Consider the following 24,211-nt stretch of genomic DNA (forward strand, 5'->3'; position numbering starts at 1 on the left):
CAATTAAATAAAAAAATTTTTCACTTTAAAACTAAAGAGTTTTTTTAAATATATTAAATTACAATTTTTAAATATTAGATTTAAGTTAATAACCCCATAGGTGCACCAGAAAACGTAATTTAACGTTCTAGGGGTAAAATATTTCAATTTCCGCTCAGATTTATTAATTGACCCTTTTCCCACTACAATTAAAAAAAAAACTTTCACTTTAAAACTAAAGAGTTTTTTTAATTATATTAAATTACAATTTTTAAATATTAGATTTAAGTTAATAACCCCATAGGTGCACCAGAAAACGTAATTTAACGTTCTAGGGGTAAAATATTTCAATTTCCGCTCAGATTTAAAAATTCACCATCTTCCCACTTTAGTTAAATAAATGAAATTTTCACTTTAAAACTAAAGAGTTTTTTTAAATATATTAAATTACAATTTTTAAATATTAGATTTAAGTTAATAACCCAAAAGGTGCACCAGAAAACGTAATTTAACGTTCTAGGGGTAAAATATTTCAATTTCCACTCAGATTTAAAAAATGACCATTATCCTACTATAGTTAAATAAATGAAATTTTCACTTAAAATCTTCATGGTTTTATTTAATATTCTTAATTACAATTTTTATATGTTAGATTTAAGTTAATAACCCCATAGGTGCACCAGAAAACGTAATTTAACGTTCTAGGGGTAAAATATTTCAATTTCCGCTCAGATTTAAAAATTCACCATCTTCCCACTTTAGTTAAATAAATGAAATTTTCACTTTAAAACTAAAGAGTTTTTTTAAATATATTAAATTACAATTTTTAAATATTAGATTTAAGTTAATAACCCCATAGGTGCACCAGAAAACGTAATTTAACGTTCTAGGGGTAAAATATTTCAATTTCCGCTCAGATTTAAAAATTGACCATCTTCCCACTATAGTTAAATAAATGAAATTTTCACTTAAAATCTGCATGGTTTTATTAAATATACTTAAATCCAATTTTTATATGTTAGATTTAAGTTAATAACCCCATAGGTACACCAGAAAACGTAATTTAACGTTCTAGGGTAAAATATATCAATTTCCGCTCAGATTTAAAAATTCACCATCTCCCACTTTAGTTAAATAAATGAAATTTTCACTTAAAATCTGCATGGTTTTATTAAATATACTTAAATACAATTTTTATATGTTAGATTTAAGTTAATAACTCCATAGGTACACCAGAAAACGTAATTTAACGTTCTAGGGGTAAAATATTTCAATTTCCGCTCAGATTTAAAAATTGACCATCTTCCCACTATAGTTAAATAAATGAAATTTTCACTTAAAATCTGCATGGTTTTATTAAATATACTTAAATCCAATTTTTATATGTTAGATTTAAGTTAATAACCCCATAGGTACACCAGAAAACGTAATTTACACGTTCTAGGGGTAAAATATATCAATTTCCGCTCAGATTTAATAATTGACCCTTTTCCCAATACAATTAAATAAAAAAATTTTTCACTTTAAAACTAAAGAGTTTTTTTAAATATATTAAATTACAATTTTTAAATATTAGATTTAAGTTAATAACCCCATAGGTGAACCAGAAAACGTAATTTAACGTTCTAGGGGTAAAATATTTCAATTTCCGCTCAGATTTAAAATTCACCATCTTCCCACTTAAGTTAAATAAATGAAATTTTCACTTTAAAACTAATGAGTTTTTTTAAATATATTAAATTACAATTTTTAAATATTAGATTTAAGTTAATAATCCAATAGGTGCACCAGAAAACGTAATTTAACGTTCTAGGGGTAAAATATTTCAATTTCCGCTCAGATTTAAAAATTCACCATCTTCCCACTTTAGTTAAATAAATGAAATTTTCACTTAAAATCTGCATGGTTTTATTAAATATACTTAAATACAATTTTTATATGTTAGATTTAAGTTAATAACTCCATAGGTACACCAGAAAACGTAATTTAACGTTCTAGGGGTAAAATATTTCAATTTCCGCTCAGATTTAAAAATTCACCATCTTCCCACTTTAGTTAAATAAATGAAATTTTCACTTAAAATCTGCATGGTTTTATTAAATATACTTAAATACAATTTTATATGTTAGATTTAAGTTAATAACCCCATAGGTACACCAGATAACGTAATTTAACGTTCTAGGGGTAAAATATATCAATTTCCGCTCAGATTTAATAATTGACCCCTTTTCCCAATACAATTAAATAAAAAAATTTTTCACTTTAAAACTAAAGAGTTTTTTTAAATATATTAAATTACAATTTTTAAATATTAGATTTAAGTTAATAACCCCATAGGTGCACCAGAAAACGTAATTTAACGTTCTAGGGGTAAAATATTTCAATTTCCGCTCAGATTTAAAAATTCACCATCTTCCCACTTTAGTTAAATAAATGAAATTTTCACTTTAAAACTAATGAGTTTTTTTAAATATATTAAATTACAATTTTTAAATATAAGATTTAAGTTAATAACCCAATAGGTTTACCAGAAAACGTAATTTAACGTTCTAGGGGTAAAATATTTCAATTTCCACTCAGATTTAAAAAATGACCATTATCCCACTATAGTTAAATAAATGAAATTTTCACTTAAAATCTGCATGGTTTTATTAAATATACTTAAATACAATTTTTATATGTTAGATTTAAGTTAATAACCCCATAGGTACACCAGATAACGTAATTTAACGTTCTAGGGGTAAAATATATCAATTTCCGCTCAGATTTAATAATTGACCCTTTTCCCAATACAATGAAATAAAAAAATTTTTCACTTTAAAACTAAAGAGTTTTTTTAAATATATTAAATTACAATTTTTAAATATTAGATTTAAGTTAATAACCCCATAGGTGCACCAGAAAACGTAATTTAACGTTCTAGGGGTAAAATATTTCAATTTCCGCTCAGATTTAAAAATTCACCATCTTCCCACTTTATTTAAATAAATGAAATTTTCACTTTAAAACTAAAGAGTTTTTTTAAATATATTAAATTACAATTTTTAAATATTAGATTTAAGTTAATAACCCAATAGGTGCACCAGAAAACGTAATTTAACGTTCTAGGGGTAAAATATTTCAATTTCCACTCAGATTTAAAAAATGACCATTATCCCACTATAGTTAAATAAATGAAATTTTCACTTAAAATCTTCATGGTTTTATTTAATATTCTTAATTACAATTTTTATATGTTAGATTTAAGTTAATAACTCCATAGGTGCACCAGAAAACGTAATTTAACGTTCTAGGGGTAAAATATTTCAATTTCCGCTCAGATTTAAAAATTTACCATCTTCCCACTTTAGTTAAATAAATGAAATTTTCACTTTAAAACTAAAGAGTTTTTTTAAATATATTAAATTACAATTTTTAAATATTAGATTTAAGTTAATAACCCCATAGGTGCACCAGAAAACGTAATTTAACGTTCTAGGGGTAAAATATTTCAATTTCCGCTCAGATTTAAAAATTGACCATCTTCCCACTATAGTTAAATAAATGAAATTTTCACTTTAAAACTAATGAGTTTTTTTAAATATATTAAATTACAATTTTTAAATATTAGATTTAAGTTAATAACCCAATAGGTGCACCAGAAAACGTTATTTAACGTTCTAGGGGTAAAATATTTCAATTTCCGCTCAGATTTAAAAAATGACCATCTTCCCACTATAGTTAAATAAATGAAATTTTCACTTAAAATCTGCATGGTTTTATTAAATATACTTAAATACAATTTTTATATGTTAGATTTAAGTTTATAACCCAATAGGTGCACCAGAAAACGTTATTTAACGTTCTAGGGGTAAAATATTTCAATTTCCGCTCAGATTTAAAAATTCACCATCTTCCCACTTTAGTTAAATAAATGAAATTTTCACTTTAAAACTAAAGAGTTTTTTTAAATATATTAAATTACAATTTTTAAATATTAGATTTAAGTTAATAACCCAATAGGTGCACCAGAAAACGTAATTTAACGTTCTAGGGGTAAAATATTTCAATTTCCACTCAGATTTAAAAAATGACCATTATCCCACTATAGTTAAATAAATGAAATTTTCACTTAAAATCTTCATGGTTTTATTTAATATTCTTAATTACAATTTTTATATGTTAGATTTAAGTTAATAACCCCATAGGTGCACCAGAAAACGTAATTTAACGTTCTAGGGGTAAAATATTTCAATTTCCGCTCAGATTTAAAAATTCACCATCTTCCCACTTTAGTTAAATAAATGAAATTTTCACTTTAAAACTAAAGAGTTTTTTTAAATATATTAAATTACAATTTTTAAATATTAGATTTAAGTTAATAACCCCATAGGTGCACCAGAAAACGTAATTTAACGTTCTAGGGGTAAAATATTTCAATTTCCGCTCAGATTTAAAAATTGACCATCTTCCCACTATAGTTAAATAAATGAAATTTTCACTTAAAATCTGCATGGTTTTATTAAATATACTTAAATCCAATTTTTATATGTTAGATTTAAGTTAATAACACCATAGGTACACCAGAAAACGTAATTTAACGTTCTAGGGGTAAAATATATCAATTTCCGCTCAGATTTAATAATTGACCCTTTTCCCAATACAATTAAATAAAAAAATTTTTCACTTTAAAACTAAAGAGTTTTTTTAAATATATTAAATTACAATTTTTAAATATTAGATTTAAGTTAATAACCCCATAGGTGAACCAGAAAACGTAATTTAACGTTCTAGGGGTAAAATATTTCAATTTCCGCTCAGATTTAAAAATTCACCATCTTCCCACTTAAGTTAAATAAATGAAATTTTCACTTTAAAACTAATGAGTTTTTTTAAATATATTAAATTACAATTTTTAAATATTAGATTTAAGTTAATAACCCAATAGGTGCACCAGAAAACGTTATTTAACGTTCTAGGGGTAAAATATTTCAATTTCCGCTCAGATTTAAAAAATGACCATCTTCCCACTATAGTTAAATAAATGAAATTTTCACTTAAAATCTGCATGGTTTTATTAAATATACTTAAATACAATTTTTATATGTTAGATTTAAGTTTATAACCCAATAGGTGCACCAGAAAACGTAATTTAACGTTCTAGGGGTAAAATATTTCAATTTCCGCTCAGATTTAAAAATTCACCATCTTCACACTTTAGTTAAATAAATGAAATTTTCACTTTAAAACTAAAGAGTTTTTTTAAATATATTAAATTACAATTTTTAAATATTAGATTTAAGTTAATAACCCAATAGGTGCACCAGAAAACGTAATTTAACGTTCTAGGGGTAAAATATTTCAATTTCCACTCAGATTTAAAAAATGACCATTATCCCACTATAGTTAAATAAATGAAATTTTCACTTAAAATCTTCATGGTTTTATTTAATATTCTTAATTACAATTTTTATATGTTAGATTTAAGTTAATAACCCCATAGGTACACCAGAAAACGTAATTTAACGTTCTAGGGGTAAAATATTTCAATTTCCGCTCAGATTTAAAAATTGACCATCTTCCCACTATAGTTAAATAAATGAAATTTTCACTTAAAATCTGCATGGTTTTATTAAATATACTTAAATCCAATTTTTATATGTTAGATTTAAGTTAATAACCCCATAGGTACACCAGAAAACGTAAATTTAACGTTCTAGGGGTAAAATATATCAATTTCCCGCTCAGATTTAATAATTGACCCTTTTCCCAATACAATTAAATAAAAAAATTTTTCACTTTAAAACTAAAGAGTTTTTTTAATTATATTAAAATTACAATTTTTAAATATTAGATTTAAGTTAATAACCCCATAGGTGAACCAGAAAACGTAATTTAACGTTCTAGGGGTAAAATATTTCAATTTCCGCTCAGATTTAAAATTCACCATCTTCCCACTTTAGTTAAATAAATGAAATTTTCACTTTAAAACTAAAGAGTTTTTTTAAATATATTAAATTACAATTTTTATATGTTAGATTTAAGTTAATAACCCCATAGGTACACCAGAAAACGTAATTTAACGTTCTAGGGGTAAAATATATCAATTTCCGCTCAGATTTAATAATTGACCCTTTTCCCAATACAATTAAATAAAAAAATTTTTCACTTTAAAAACTAAAGAGTTTTTTTAAATATATTAAATTACAATTTTTAAATATTAGATTTAAAGTTAATAACCCCATAGGTGAACCAGAAAACGTAATTTAACGTTCTAGGGGTAAAATATTTCAATTTCCGCTCAGATTTTAAAATTCACCATCTTCCCACTTAAGTTAAATAAATGAAATTTTCACTTTAAAACTAATGAGTTTTTTAAAATATATTAAATTACAATTTTTAAATATTAGATTTAAGTTAATAACCCAATAGGTGCACCAGAAAACGTTATTTAACGTTCTAGGGGTAAAATATTTCAATTTCCGCTCAGATTTAAAAAATGACCATCTTCCCACTATAGTTAAATAAATGAATTTTCACTTAAAATCTGCATGGTTTTATTAAATATACTTAAATACAATTTTTATATGTTAGATTTAAGTTTATAACCCAATAGGTGCACCAGAAAACGTAATTTAACGTTCTAGGGGTAAAATATTTCAATTTCCGCTCAGATTTAAAAAAAATTCACCATCTTCCCACTTTAGTTAAATAAATGAAATTTTCACTTTAAAACTAAAGAGTTTTTTTAAATATATTAAATTACAATTTTTAAATATTAGATTTAAGTTAATAACCCAATAGGTGCACCAGAAAACGTAATTTAACGTTCTAGGGGTAAAATATTTCAATTTCCACTCAGATTTAAAAAATGACCATTATCCCACTATAGTTAAATAAATGAAATTTTCACTTAAAATCTTCATGGTTTTATTTAATATTCTTAATTACAATTTTTATATGTTAGATTTAAGTTAATAACCCCATAGGTGCACCAGAAAAACGTAATTTAACGTTCTAGGGGTAAAATATTTCAATTTCCGCTCAGATTTAAAAATTCACCATCTTCCCACTTTAGTTAAATAAATGAAATTTTCACTTTAAAACTAAAGAGTTTTTTTTAAATATATTAAATTACAATTTTTAAATATTAGATTTAAGTTAATAACCCCATAGGTGCACCAGAAAACGTAATTTAACGTTCTAGGGGTAAAATATTTCAATTTCCGCTCAGATTTAAAAATTGACCATCTTCCCACTTAGTTAAATAAATGAAATTTTCACTTAAAATCTGCATGGTTTTATTAAATATACTTAAATCCAATTTTTATATGTTAGATTTAAGTTAATAACCCCATAGGTACACCAGAAAAACGTAATTTAACGTTCTAGGGGTAAAATATATCAATTTCCGCTCAGATTTAAAAATTCACCATCTTCCCACTTTAGTTAAATAAATGAAATTTTTCACTTAAAATCTGCATGGTTTTATTAAATATACTTAAATACAATTTTTATATGTTAGATTTAAGTTAATAACTCCATAGGTACACCAGAAAAACGTAATTTAACGTTCTAGGGGTAAAATATTTCAATTTCCGCTCAGATTTAAAAATTGACCATCTTCCCACTATAGTTAAATAAATGAAATTTTCACTTAAAATCTGCATGGTTTTATTAAATATACTTAAATCCAATTTTTATATGTTAGATTTAAGTTAATAACCCCATAGGTACACCAGAAAACGTAATTTAACGTTCTAGGGGTAAAATATATCAATTTCCGCTCAGATTTAATAATTGACCCTTTTCCCAATACAATTAAATAAAAAAATTTTTCACTTTAAAACTAAAGAGTTTTTTTAAATATATTAAATTACAATTTTTAAATATTAGATTTAAGTTAATAACCCCATAGGTGAACCAGAAAACGTAATTTAACGTTCTAGGGGTAAAATATTTCAATTTCCGCTCAGATTTAAAAATTCACCATCTTCCCACTTAAGTTAAATAAATGAAATTTTCACTTTAAAACTAATGAGTTTTTTTAAATATATTAAATTACAATTTTTAAATATTAGATTTAAGTTAATAATCCAATAGGTGCACCAGAAAACGTAATTTAACGTTCTAGGGGTAAAATATTTCAATTTCCGCTCAGATTTAAAAAATGACCATCTTCCCACTATAGTTAAATAAATGAAATTTTCACTTAAAATCTGCATGGTTTTATTAAATATACTTAAATACAATTTTTATATGTTAGATTTAAGTTAATAACCCCATAGGTGCACCAGAAAACGTAATTTAACGTTCTAGGAGTAAAATATTTCAATTTCCGCTCAGATTTAAAAATTCACCATCTTCCCACTTTAGTTAAATAAATGAAATTTTCACTTAAAATCTGCATGGTTTTATTAAATATACTTAAATACAATTTTTATATGTTAGATTTAAGTTAATAACTCCATAGGTACACCAGAAAACGTAATTTAACGTTCTAGGGGTAAAATATTTCAATTTCCGCTCAGATTTAAAAATTCACCATCTTCCCACTTTAGTTAAATAAATGAAATTTTTACTTTAAAACTAATGAGTTTTTTTAAATATATTAAATTACAATTTTTAAATATTAGATTTAAGTTAATAACCCAATAGGTGCACCAGAAAACGTAATTTAACGTTCTAGGGGTAAAATATTTCAATTTCCACTCAGATTTAAAAAATGACCATTATCCCACTATAGTTAAATAAATGAAATTTTCACTTAAAATCTGCATGGTTTTATTAAATATACTTAAATACAATTTTTATATGTTAGATTTAAGTTAATAACCCCATAGGTACACCAGATAACGTAATTTAACGTTCTAGGGGTAAAATATATCAATTTCCGCTCAGATTTAATAATTGACCCTTTTCCCAATACAATGAAATAAAAAAATTTTTCTCTTTAAAACTAAAGAGTTTTTTTAAATATATTAAATTACAATTTTTAAATATTAGATTTAAGTTAATAACCCCATAGGTGCACCAGAAAACGTAATTTAACGTTCTAGGGGTAAAATATTTCAATTTCCGCTCAGATTTATTAATTGACCCTTTTCCCACTACAATTAAAAAAAAAATTTTCACTTTAAAACTAAAGAGTTTTTTTAATTATATTAAATTACAATTTTTAAATATTAGATTTAAGTTAATAACCCCATAGGTGCACCAGAAAACGTAATTTAACGTTCTAGGGGTAAAATATTTCAATTTCCGCTCAGATTTAAAAATTCACCATCTTCCCACTTTAGTTAAATAAATGAAATTTTCACTTTAAAACTAAAGAGTTTTTTTAAATATATTAAATTACAATTTTTAAATATTAGATTTAAGTTAATAACCCCATAGGTGCACCAGAAAACGTAATTTAACGTTCTAGGGGTAAAATATTTCAATTTCCGCTCAGATTTAAAAATTGACCATCTTCCCACTATAGTTAAATAAATGAAATTTTCACTTAAAATCTGCATGGTTTTATTAAATATACTTAAATCCAATTTTTATATGTTAGATTTAAGTTAATAACCCCATAGGTACACCAGAAAACGTAATTTAACGTTCTAGGGGTAAAATATATCAATTTCCGCTCAGATTTAATAATTGACCCTTTTCCCAATACAATTAAATAAAAAAATTTTTCACTTTAAAACTAAAGAGTTTTTTTAAATATATTAAATTACAATTTTTAAATATTAGATTTAAGTTAATAACCCCATAGGTGAACCAGAAAACGTAATTTAACGTTCTAGGGGTAAAATATTTCAATTTCCGCTCAGATTTAAAAATTCACCATCTTCCCACTTAAGTTAAATAAATGAAATTTTCACTTTAAAACTAATGAGTTTTTTTAAATATATTAAATTACAATTTTTAAATATTAGATTTAAGTTAATAACCCAATAGGTGCACCAGAAAACGTAATTTAACGTTCTAGGGGTAAAATATTTCAATTTCCGCTCAGATTTAAAAAATGACCATCTTCCCACTATAGTTAAATAAATGAAATTTTCACTTTAAAACTAAAGAGTTTTTTTAAATATATTAAATTACAATTTTTAAATATTAGATTTAAGTTAATAACCCCATAGGTGCACCAGAAAACGTAATTTAACGTTCTAGGGGTAAAATATTTCAATTTCCGCTCAGATTTAAAAATTGACCATCTTCCCACTATAGTTAAATAAATGAAATTTTCACTTAAAATCTGCATGGTTTTATTAAATATAATTAAATCCAATTTTTATATGTTAGATTTAAGTTAATAACCCCATAGGTACACCAGAAAACGTAATTTAACGTTCTAGGGGTAAAATATATCAATTTCCGCTCAGATTTAATAATTGACCCTTTTCCCAATACAATTAAATAAAAAAATTTTTCACTTTAAAACTAAAGAGTTTTTTTAAATATATTAAATTACAATTTTTTAATATTAGATTTAAGTTAATAACCCCATAGGTGAACCAGAAAACGTAATTTAACGTTCTAGGGGTAAAATATTTCAATTTCCGCTCAGATTTAAAAATTCACCATCTTCCCACTTAAGTTAAATAAATGAAATTTTCACTTTAAAACTAATGAGTTTTTTTAAATATATTAAATTACAATTTTTAAATATTAGATTTAAGTTAATAACCCAATAGGTGCACCAGAAAACGTAATTTAACGTTCTAGGGGTAAAATATTTCAATTTCCGCTCAGATTTAAAAAATGACCATCTTCCCACTTTAGTTAAATAAATGAAATTTTCACTTAAAATCTGCATGGTTTTATTAAATATACTTAAATACAATTTTTATATGTTAGATTTAAGTTAATAACCCCATAGGTACACCAGATAACGTAATTTAACGTTCTAGGGGTAAAATATATCAATTTCCGCTCAGATTTAATAATTGACCCTTTTCCCAATACAATTAAATAAAAAAAATTTTCACTTTAAAACTAAAGAGTTTTTTTAAATATATTAAATTACAATTTTTAAATATTAGATTTAAGTTAATAACCCCATAGGTACACCAGATAACGTAATTTAACGTTCTAGGGGTAAAATATATCAATTTCCGCTCAGATTTAATAATTGACCCTTTTCCCAATACAATTAAATAAAAAAATTTTTCACTTTAAAACTAAAGAGTTTTTTTAAATATATTAAATTACAATTTTTAAATATTAGATTTAAGTTAATAACCCCATAGGTGCACCAGAACACGTAATTTAACGTTCTAGGGGTAAAATATTTCAATTTCCGCTCAGATTTAAAAATTCACCATCTTCCCACTTTAGTTAAATAAATGAAATTTTCACTTTAAAACTAATGAGTTTTTTTAAATATATTAAATTACAATTTTTAAATATTAGATTTAAGTTAATAACCCAATAGGTGCACCAGAAAACGTAATTTAACGTTCTAGGGGTAAAATATTTCAATTTCCGCTCAGATTTAAAAAATGACCATTATCCCACTATAGTTAAATAAATGAAATTTTCACTTAAAATCTGCATGGTTTTATTAAATATACTTAAATACAATTTTTATATGTTAGATTTAAGTTAATAACCCCATAGGTGCACCAGAAAACGTAATTTAACGTTCTAGGGGTAAAATATTTCAATTTCCGCTCAGATTTAAAAATTCACCATCTTCCCACTTTAGTTAAATAAATGAAATTTTCACTTAAAATCTGCATGGTTTTATTAAATATACTTAAATACAATTTTTATATGTTAGATTTAAGTTAATAACTCCATAGGTACACCAGAAAACGTAATTTAACGTTCTAAGGGTAAAATATTTCAATTTCCGCTCAGATTTAAAAATTGACCATCTTCCCACTATAGTTAAATAAATGAAATTTTCACTTAAAATCTTCATGGTTTTATTTAATATACTTAATTACAGTTTTTATATGTTAGATTTAAGTTAATAACCCCATAGGTACACCAGAAAACGTAATTTTACGTTCTAGGGGTAAAATATTTCAATTTCCGCTCAGATTTATTAATTGACCCTTTTCCCACTACAATTAAAAAAAAAATTTTCACTTTAAAACTAAAGAGTTTTTTTAAATATATTAAATTACAATTTTTAAATATTAGATTTAAGTTAATAACCCAATAGGTGCACCAGAAAACGTAATTTAACGTTCTAGGGGTAAAATATTTCAATTTCCGCTCAGATTTAAAAATTCACCATCTTCCCACTTTAGTTAAATAAATGAAATTTTCACTTTAAAACTAAAGAGTTTTTTTAAATATATTAAATTACAATTTTTAAATATTAGATTTAAGTTAATAACCCCATAGGTGCACCAGAAAACGTAATTTAACGTTCTAGGGGTAAAATATTTCAATTTCCGCTCAGATTTAAAAATTGACCATCTTCCCACTATAGTTAAATAAATGAAATTTTCACTTAAAATCTGCATGGTTTTATTAAATAAACTTAAATACAATTTTTATATGTTAGATTTAAGTTAATAACCCCATAGGTACACCAGAAAACGTAATTTAACGTTCTAGGGGTAAAATATTTCAATTTCCGCTCAGATTTAAAAATTCACCATCTTCCCACTTTAGTTAAATAAATGAAATTTTCACTTTAAAACTAATGAGTTTTTTTAAATATATTAAATTACAATTTTTAAATATTAGATTTAAGTTAATAACCCAATAGGTGCACCAGAAAACGTAATTTAACGTTCTAGGGGTAAAATATTTCAATTTCCACTCAGATTTAAAAAATGACCATTATCCCACTATAGTTAAATAAATGAAATTTTCACTTTAAAACTAAAGAGTTTTTTTAAATATATTAAATTACAATTTTTAAATATTAGATTTAAGTTAATAACCCCATAGGTGCACCAGAAAACGTAATTTAACGTTCTAGGGGTAAAATATTTCAATTTCCGCTCAGATTTAAAAATTGACCATCTTCCCACTATAGTTAAATAAATGAAATTTTCACTTAAAATCTGCATGGTTTTATTAAATATACTTAAATCCAATTTTTATATGTTAGATTTAAGTTAATAACCCCATAGGTACACCAGAAAACGTAATTTAACGTTCTAGGGGTAAAATATATCAATTTCCGCTCAGATTTAATAATTGACCCTTTTCCCAATACAATTAAATAAAAAAATTTTTCACTTTAAAACTAAAGAGTTTTTTTAAATATATTAAATTACAATTTTTAAATATTAGATTTAAGTTAATAACCCCATAGGTGAACCAGAAAACGTAATTTAACGTTCTAGGGGTAAAATATTTCAATTTCCGCTCAGATTTAAAAATTCACCATCATCCCACTTAAGTTAAATAAATGAAATTTTCACTTTAAAACTAATGAGTTTTTTTAAATATATTAAATTACAATTTTTAAATATTAGATTTAAGTTAATAACCCAATAGGTGCACCAGAAAACGTAATTTAACGTTCTAGGGGTAAAATATTTCAATTTCCGCTCAGATTTAAAAAATGACCATCTTCCCACTATAGTTAAATAAATGAAATTTTCACTTAAAATCTGCATGGTTTTATTAAATATACTTAAATACAATTTTTATATGTTAGATTTAAGTTAATAACCCCATAGGTGCACCAGAAAACGTAATTTAACGTTCTAGGGGTAAAATATTTCAATTTCCGCTCAGATTTAAAAATTCACCATCTTCCCACTTTAGTTAAATAAATGAAATTTTCACTTAAAATCTGCATGGTTTTATTAAATATACTTAAATACAATTTTTATATGTTAGATTTAAGTTAATAACCCCATAGGTACACCAGATAACGTAATTTAACGTTCTAGGGGTAAAATATTTCAATTTCCGCTCAGATTTAAAAATTCACCATCTTCCCACTTTAGTTAAATAAATGAAATTTTCACTTTAAAACTAATGAGTTTTTTTAAATATATTAAATTACAATTTTTAAATATTAGATTTAAGTTAATAACCCAATAGGTGCACCAGAAAACGTAATTTAACGTTCTAGGGGTAAAATATTTCAATTTCCGCTCAGATTTAAAAAATGACCATTATCCCACTATAGTTAAATAAATGAAATTTTCACTTAAAATCTGCATGGTTTTATTAAATATACTTAAATACAATTTTAATATGTTAGATTTAAGTTAATAACCCCATAGGTGCACCAGAAAACGTAATTTAACGTTCTAGGGGTAAAATATTTCAATTTCCGCTCAGATTTAAAAATTCACCATCTTCCCACTTTAGTTAAATAAATGAAATTTTCACTTAAAATCTGCATGGTTTTATTAAATATACTTAAATACAATTTTTATATGTTAGATTTAAGTTAATAACTCCATAGGTACACCAGAAAACGTAATTTAACGTTCTAAGGGTAAAATATTTCAATTTCCGCTCAGATTTAAAAATTGACCATCTTCCCACTATAGTTAAATAAATGAAATTTTCACTTAAAATCTTCATGGTTTTATTTAATATACTTAATTACAGTTTTTATATGTTAGATTTAAGTTAATAACCCCATAGGTACACCAGAAAACGTAATTTTACGTTCTAGGGGTAAAATATTTCAATTTCCGCTCAGATTTATTAATTGACCCTTTTCCCACTACAATTAAAAAAAAAATTTTCACTTTAAAACTAAAGAGTTTTTTTAAATATATTAAATTACAATTTTTAAATATTAGATTTAAGTTAATAACCCAATAGGTGCACCAGAAAACGTAATTTAACGTTCTAGGGGTAAAATATTTCAATTTCCGCTCAGATTTAAAAATTCACCATCTTCCCACTTTAGTTAAATAAATGAAATTTTCACTTTAAAACTAAAGAGTTTTTTTAAATATATTAAATTACAATTTTTAAATATTAGATTTAAGTTAATAACCCCATAGGTGCACCAGAAAACGTAATTTAACGTTCTAGGGGTAAAATATTTCAATTTCCGCTCAGATTTAAAAATTGACCATCTTCCCACTATAGTTAAATAAATGAAATTTTCACTTAAAATCTGCATGGTTTTATTAAATAAACTTAAATACAATTTTTATATGTTAGATTTAAGTTAATAACCCCATAGGTACACCAGAAAACGTAATTTAACGTTCTAGGGGTAAAATATTTCAATTTCCGCTCAGATTTAAAAATTCACCATCTTCCCACTTTAGTTAAATAAATGAAATTTTCACTTTAAAACTAATGAGTTTTTTTAAATATATTAAATTACAATTTTTAAATATTAGATTTAAGTTAATAACCCAATAGGTGCACCAGAAAACGTAATTTAACGTTCTAGGGGTAAAATATTTCAATTTCCACTCAGATTTAAAAAATGACCATTATCCCACTATAGTTAAATAAATGAAATTTTCACTTTAAAACTAAAGAGTTTTTTTAAATATATTAAATTACAATTTTTAAATATTAGATTTAAGTTAATAACCCCATAGGTGCACCAGAAAACGTAATTTAACGTTCTAGGGGTAAAATATTTCAATTTCCGCTCAGATTTAAAAATTGACCATCTTCCCACTATAGTTAAATAAATGAAATTTTCACTTAAAATCTGCATGGTTTTATTAAATATACTTAAATCCAATTTTTATATGTTAGATTTAAGTTAATAACCCCATAGGTACACCAGAAAACGTAATTTAACGTTCTAGGGGTAAAATATATCAATTTCCGCTCAGATTTAATAATTGACCCTTTTCCCAATACAATTAAATAAAAAAATTTTTCACTTTAAAACTAAAGAGTTTTTTTAAATATATTAAATTACAATTTTTAAATATTAGATTTAAGTTAATAACCCCATAGGTGAACCAGAAAACGTAATTTAACGTTCTAGGGGTAAAATATTTCAATTTCCGCTCAGATTTAAAAATTCACCATCTTCCCACTTAAGTTAAATAAATGAAATTTTCACTTTAAAACTAATGAGTTTTTTTAAATATATTAAATTACAATTTTTAAATATTAGATTTAAGTTAATAACCCAATAGGTGCACCAGAAAACGTAATTTAACGTTCTAGGGGTAAAATATTTCAATTTCCGCTCAGATTTAAAAAATGACCATCTTCCCACTATAGTTAAATAAATGAAATTTTCACTTAAAATCTGCATGGTTTTATTAAATATACTTAAATACAATTTTTATATGTTAGATTTAAGTTAATAACCCCATAGGTGCACCAGAAAACGTAATTTAACGTTCTAGGGGTAAAATATTTCAATTTCCGCTCAGATTTAAAAATTCACCATCTTCCCACTTTAGTTAAATAAATGAAATTTTCACTTAAAATCTGCATGGTTTTATTAAATATACTTAAATACAATTTTTATATGTTAGATTTAAGTTAATAACCCCATAGGTACACCAGATAACGTAATTTAACGTTCTAGGGGTAAAATATATCAATTTCCGCTCAGATTTAATAATTGACCCTTTTCCCAATACAATTAAATAAAAAAAATTTTCACTTTAAAACTAAAGAGTTTTTTTAAATATATTAAATTACAATTTTTAAATATTAGATTTAAGTTAATAACCCCATAGGTACACCAGATAACGTAATTTAACGTTCTAGGGGTAAAATATATCAATTTCCGCTCAGATTTAATAATTGACCCTTTTCCCAATACAATTAAATAAAAAAATTTTTCACTTTAAAACTAAAGAGTTTTTTTAAATATATTAAATTACAATTTTTAAATATTAGATTTAAGTTAATAACCCCATAGGTGCACCAGAAAACGTAATTTAACGTTCTAGGGGTAAAATATTTCAATTTCCGCTCAGATTTAAAAATTCACCATCTTCCCACTTTAGTTAAATAAATGAAATTTTCACTTTAAAACTAATGAGTTTTTTTAAATATATTAAATTACAATTTTTAAATATTAGATTTAAGTTAATAACCCAATAGGTGCACCAGAAAACGTAATTTAACGTTCTAGGGGTAAAATATTTCAATTTCCGCTCAGATTTAAAAAATGACCATTATCCCACTATAGTTAAATAAATGAAATTTTCACTTAAAATCTGCATGGTTTTATTAAATATACTTAAATACAATTTTTATATGTTAGATTTAAGTTAATAACCCCATAGGTGCACCAGAAAACGTAATTTAACGTTCTAGGGGTAAAATATTTCAATTTCCGCTCAGATTTAAAAATTCACCATCTTCCCACTTTAGTTAAATAAATGAAATTTTCACTTAAAATCTGCATGGTTTTATTAAATATACTTAAATACAATTTTTATATGTTAGATTTAAGTTAATAACTCCATAGGTACACCAGAAAACGTAATTTAACGTTCTAAGGGTAAAATATTTCAATTTCCGCTCAGATTTAAAAATTGACCATCTTCCCACTATAGTTAAATAAATGAAATTTTCACTTAAAATCTTCATGGTTTTATTTAATATACTTAATTACAGTTTTTATATGTTAGATTTAAGTTAATAACCCCATAGGTACACCAGAAAACGTAATTTTACGTTCTAGGGGTAAAATATTTCAATTTCCGCTCAGATTTATTAATTGACCCTTTTCCCACTACAATTAAAAAAAAAATTTTCACTTTAAAACTAAAGAGTTTTTTTAAATATATTAAATTACAATTTTTAAATATTAGATTTAAGTTAATAACCCAATAGGTGCACCAGAAAACGTAATTTAACGTTCTAGGGGTAAAATATTTCAATTTCCGCTCAGATTTAAAAATTCACCATCTTCCCACTTTAGTTAAATAAATGAAATTTTCACTTTAAAACTAAAGAGTTTTTTTAAATATATTAAATTACAATTTTTAAATATTAGATTTAAGTTAATAACCCCATAGGTGCACCAGAAAACGTAATTTAACGTTCTAGGGGTAAAATATTTCAATTTCCGCTCAGATTTAAAAATTGACCATCTTCCCACTATAGTTAAATAAATGAAATTTTCACTTAAAATCTGCATTGTTTTATTAAATAAACTTAAATACAATTTTTATATGTTAGATTTAAGTTAATAACCCCATAGGTACACCAGAAAACGTAATTTAACGTTCTAGGGGTAAAATATTTCAATTTCCGCTCAGATTTAAAAATTCACCATCTTCCCACTTTAGTTAAATAAATGAAATTTTCACTTTAAAACTAATGAGTTTTTTTAAATATATTAAATTACAATTTTTAAATATTAGATTTAAGTTAATAACCCAATAGGTGCACCAGAAAACGTAATTTAACGTTCTAGGGGTAAAATATTTCAATTTCCACTCAGATTTAAAAAATGACCATTATCCCACTATAGTTAAATAAATGAAATTTTCACTTAAAATCTGCATGGTTTTATTAAATATACTTAAATACAATTTTTATATGTTAGATTTAAGTTAATAACCCCATAGGTACACCAGATAACGTAATTTAACGTTCTAGGGGTAAAATATATCAATTTCCGCTCAGATTTAATAATTGACCCTTTTCCCAATACAATTAAATAAAAAAAATTTTCACTTTAAAACTAAAGAGTTTTTTTAAATATATTAAATTACAATTTTTAAATATTAGATTTAAGTTAATAACCCCATAGGTACACCAGATAACGTAATTTAACGTTCTAGGGGTAAAATATATCAATTTCCGCTCAGATTTAATAATTGACCCTTTTCCCAATACAATTAAATAAAAAAATTTTTCACTTTAAAACTAAAGAGTTTTTTTAAATATATTAAATTACAATTTTTAAATATTAGATTTAAGTTAATAACCCCATAGGTGCACCAGAAAACGTAATTTAACGTTCTAGGGGTAAAATATTTCAATTTCCGCTCAGATTTAAAAATTCACCATCTTCCCACTTTAGTTAAATAAATGAAATTTTCACTTTAAAACTAATGAGTTTTTTTAAATATATTAAATTACAATTTTTAAATATTAGATTTAAGTTAATAACCCCATAGGTGCACCAGAAAACGTAATTTAACGTTCTAGGGGTAAAATATTTCAATTTCCGCTCAGATTTAAAAATTCACCATCTTCCCACTTTAGTTAAATAAATGAAATTTTCACTTTAAAACTAATGAGTTTTTTTAAATATATTAAATTACAATTTTTAAATATTAGATTTAAGTTAATAACCCAATAGGTGCACCAGAAAACGTAATTTAACGTTCTAGGGGTAAAATATTTCAATTTCCGCTCAGATTTAAAAAATGACCATTATCCCACTATAGTTAAATAAATGAAATTTTCACTTAAAATCTGCATGGTTTTATTAAATATACTTAAATACAATTTTTATATGTTAGATTTAAGTTAATAACCCCATAGGTGCACCAGAAAACGTAATTTAACGTTCTAGGGGTAAAATATTTCAATTTCCGCTCAGATTTAAAAATTCACCATCTTCCCACTTTAGTTAAATAAATGAAATTTTCACTTAAAATCTGCATGGTTTTATTAAATATACTTAAATACAATTTTTATATGTTAGATTTAAGTTAATAACTCCATAGGTACACCAGAAAACGTAATTTAACGTTCTAAGGGTAAAATATTTCAATTTCCGCTCAGATTTAAAAATTGACCATCTTCCCACTATAGTTAAATAAATGAAATTTTCACTTAAAATCTTCATGGTTTTATTTAATATACTTAATTACAGTTTTTATATGTTAGATTTAAGTTAATAACCCCATAGGTACACCAGAAAACGTAATTTTACGTTCTAGGGGTAAAATATTTCAATTTCCGCTCAGATTTATTAATTGACCCTTTTCCCACTACAATTAAAAAAAAAATTTTCACTTTAAAACTAAAGAGTTTTTTTAAATATATTAAATTACAATTTTTAAATATTAGATTTAAGTTAATAACCCAATAGGTGCACCAGAAAACGTAATTTAACGTTCTAGGGGTAAAATATTTCAATTTCCGCTCAGATTTAAAAATTCACCATCTTCCCACTTTAGTTAAATAAATGAAATTTTCACTTTAAAACTAAAGAGTTTTTTTAAATATATTAAATTACAATTTTTAAATATTAGATTTAAGTTAATAACCCCATAGGTGCACCAGAAAACGGAATTTAACGTTCTAGGGGTAAAATATTTCAATTTCCGCTCAGATTTAAAAATTGACCATCTTCCCACTATAGTTAAATAAATGAAATTTTCACTTAAAATCTGCATTGTTTTATTAAATAAACTTAAATACAATTTTTATATGTTAGATTTAAGTTAATAACCCCATAGGTACACCAGAAAACGTAATTTAACGTTCTAGGGGTAAAATATTTCAATTTCCGCTCAGATTTAAAAATTCACCATCTTCCCACTTTAGTTAAATAAATGAAATTTTCACTTTAAAACTAATGAGTTTTTTTAAATATATTAAATTACAATTTTTAAATATTAGATTTAAGTTAATAACCCAATAGGTGCACCAGAAAACGTAATTTAACGTTCTAGGGGTAAAATATTTCAATTTCCACTCAGATTTAAAAAATGACCATTATCCCACTATAGTTAAATAAATGAAATTTTCACTTAAAATCTGCATGGTTTTATTAAATAAACTTAAATACAATTTTTATATGTTAGATTTAAGTTAATAACCCCATAGGTACACCAGAAAACGTAATTTAACGTTCTAGGGGTAAAATATTTCAATTTCCGCTCAGATTTAAAAATTCACCATCTTCCCACTATAGTTAAATAAATGAAATTTTCACTTAAAATCTGCATGGTTTTATTAAATAAACTTAAATACAATTTTTATATGTTAGATTTAAGTTAATAACCCCATAGGTACACCAGAAAACGTAATTTAACGTTCTAGGGGTAAAATATTTCAATTTCCGCTCAGATTTAAAAATTCACCATCTTCCCACTTTAGTTAAATAAATGAAATTTTCACTTTAAAACTAATGAGTTTTTTTAAATATATTAAATTACAATTTTTAAATATTAGATTTAAGTTAATAACCCAATAGGTGCACCAGAAAACGTAATTTAACGTTCTAGGGGTAAAATATTTCAATTTCCACTCAGATTTAAAAAATGACCATTATCCCACTATAGTTAAATAAATGAAATTTTCACTTTAAAACTAAAGAGTTTTTTTAAATATATTAAATTACAATTTTTAAATATTAGATTTAAGTTAATAACCCCATAGGTGCACCAGAAAACGTAATTTAACGTTCTAGGGGTAAAATATTTCAATTTCCGCTCAGATTTAAAAATTGACCATCTTCCCACTATAGTTAAATAAATGAAATTTTCACTTAAAATCTGCATGGTTTTATTAAATATACTTAAATCCAATTTTTATATGTTAGATTTAAGTTAATAACCCCATAGGTACACCAGAAAACGTAATTTAACGTTCTAGGGGTAAAATATATCAATTTCCGCTCAGATTTAATAATTGACCCTTTTCCCAATACAATTAAATAAAAAAATTTTTCACTTTAAAACTAAAGAGTTTTTTTAAATATATTAAATTACAATTTTTAAATATTAGATTTAAGTTAATAACCCCATAGGTGAACCAGAAAACGTAATTTAACGTTCTAGGGGTAAAATATTTCAATTTCCGCTCAGATTTAAAAATTCACCATCTTCCCACTTAAGTTAAATAAATGAAATTTTCACTTTAAAACTAATGAGTTTTTTTAAATATATTAAATTACAATTTTTAAATATTAGATTTAAGTTAATAACCCAATAGGTGCACCAGAAAACGTAATTTAACGTTCTAGGGGTAAAATATTTCAATTTCCGCTCAGATTTAAAAAATGACCATCTTCCCACTATAGTTAAATAAATGAAATTTTCACTTAAAATCTGCATGGTTTTATTAAATATACTTAAATACAATTTTTATATGTTAGATTTAAGTTAATAACCCCATAGGTGCACCAGAAAACGTAATTTAACGTTCTAGGGGTAAAATATTTCAATTTCCGCTCAGATTTAAAAATTCACCATCTTCCCACTTTAGTTAAATAAATGAAATTTTCACTTAAAATCTGCATGGTTTTATTAAATATACTTAAATACAATTTTTATATGTTAGATTTAAGTTAATAACCCCATAGGTACACCAGATAACGTAATTTAACGTTCTAGGGGTAAAATATATCAATTTCCGCTCAGATTTAATAATTGACCCTTTTCCCAATACAATTAAATAAAAAAAATTTTCACTTTAAAACTAAAGAGTTTTTTTAAATATATTAAATTACAATTTTTAAATATTAGATTTAAGTTAATAACCCCATAGGTACACCAGATAACGTAATTTAACGTTCTAGGGGTAAAATATATCAATTTCCGCTCAGATTTAATAATTGACCCTTTTCCCAATACAATTAAATAAAAAAATTTTTCACTTTAAAACTAAAGAGTTTTTTTAAATATATTAAATTACAATTTTTAAATATTAGATTTAAGTTAATAACCCCATAGGTGCACCAGAAAACGTAATTTAACGTTCTAGGGGTAAAATATTTCAATTTCCGCTCAGATTTAAAAATTCACCATCTTCCCACTTTAGTTAAATAAATGAAATTTTCACTTTAAAACTAATGAGTTTTTTTAAATATATTAAATTACAATTTTTAAATATTAGATTTAAGTTAATAACCCAATAGGTGCACCAGAAAACGTAATTTAACGTTCTAGGGGTAAAATATTTCAATTTCCGCTCAGATTTAAAAAATGACCATTATCCCACTATAGTTAAATAAATGAAATTTTCACTTAAAATCTGCATGGTTTTATTAAATATACTTAAATACAATTTTTATATGTTAGATTTAAGTTAATAACCCCATAGGTGCACCAGAAAACGTAATTTAACGTTCTAGGGGTAAAATATTTCAATTTCCGCTCAGATTTAAAAATTCACCATCTTCCCACTTTAGTTAAATAAATGAAATTTTCACTTAAAATCTGCATGGTTTTATTAAATATACTTAAATACAATTTTTATATGTTAGATTTAAGTTAATAACTCCATAGGTACACCAGAAAACGTAATTTAACGTTCTAAGGGTAAAATATTTCAATTTCCGCTCAGATTTAAAAATTGACCATCTTCCCACTATAGTTAAATAAATGAAATTTTCACTTAAAATCTTCATGGTTTTATTTAATATACTTAATTACAGTTTTTATATGTTAGATTTAAGTTAATAACCCCATAGGTACACCAGAAAACGTAATTTTACGTTCTAGGGGTAAAATATTTCAATTTCCGCTCAGATTTATTAATTGACCCTTTTCCCACTACAATTAAAAAAAAAATTTTCACTTTAAAACTAAAGAGTTTTTTTAAATATATTAAATTACAATTTTTAAATATTAGATTTAAGTTAATAACCCAATAGGTGCACCAGAAAACGTAATTTAACGTTCTAGGGGTAAAATATTTCAATTTCCGCTCAGATTTAAAAATTCACCATCTTCCCACTTTAGTTAAATAAATGAAATTTTCACTTTAAAACTAAAGAGTTTTTTTAAATATATTAAATTACAATTTTTAAATATTAGATTTAAGTTAATAACCCCATAGGTGCACCAGAAAACGTAATTTAACGTTCTAGGGGTAAAATATTTCAATTTCCGCTCAGATTTAAAAATTGACCATCTTCCCACTATAGTTAAATAAATGAAATTTTCACTTAAAATCTGCATTGTTTTATTAAATAAACTTAAATACAATTTTTATATGTTAGATTTAAGTTAATAACCCCATAGGTACACCAGAAAACGTAATTTAACGTTCTAGGGGTAAAATATTTCAATTTCCGCTCAGATTTAAAAATTCACCATCTTCCCACTTTAGTTAAATAAATGAAATTTTCACTTTAAAACTAATGAGTTTTTTTTAAATATATTAAATTACAATTTTTAAATATTAGATTTAAGTTAATAACCCAATAGGTGCACCAGAAAACGTAATTTAACGTTCTAGGGGTAAAATATTTCAATTTCCACTCAGATTTAAAAAATGACCATTATCCCACTATAGTTAAATAAATGAAATTTTCACTTAAAATCTGCATGGTTTTATTAAATATACTTAAATACAATTTTTATATGTTAGATTTAAGTTAATAACCCCATAGGTACACCAGATAACGTAATTTAACGTTCTAGGGGTAAAATATATCAATTTCCGCTCAGATTTAATA

Source organism: Rhopalosiphum padi, unplaced genomic scaffold (assembly GCF_020882245.1).
Source record: "Rhopalosiphum padi isolate XX-2018 unplaced genomic scaffold, ASM2088224v1 scaffold1, whole genome shotgun sequence".
NCBI classification, from domain to species: domain Eukaryota; kingdom Metazoa; phylum Arthropoda; class Insecta; order Hemiptera; family Aphididae; genus Rhopalosiphum; species Rhopalosiphum padi.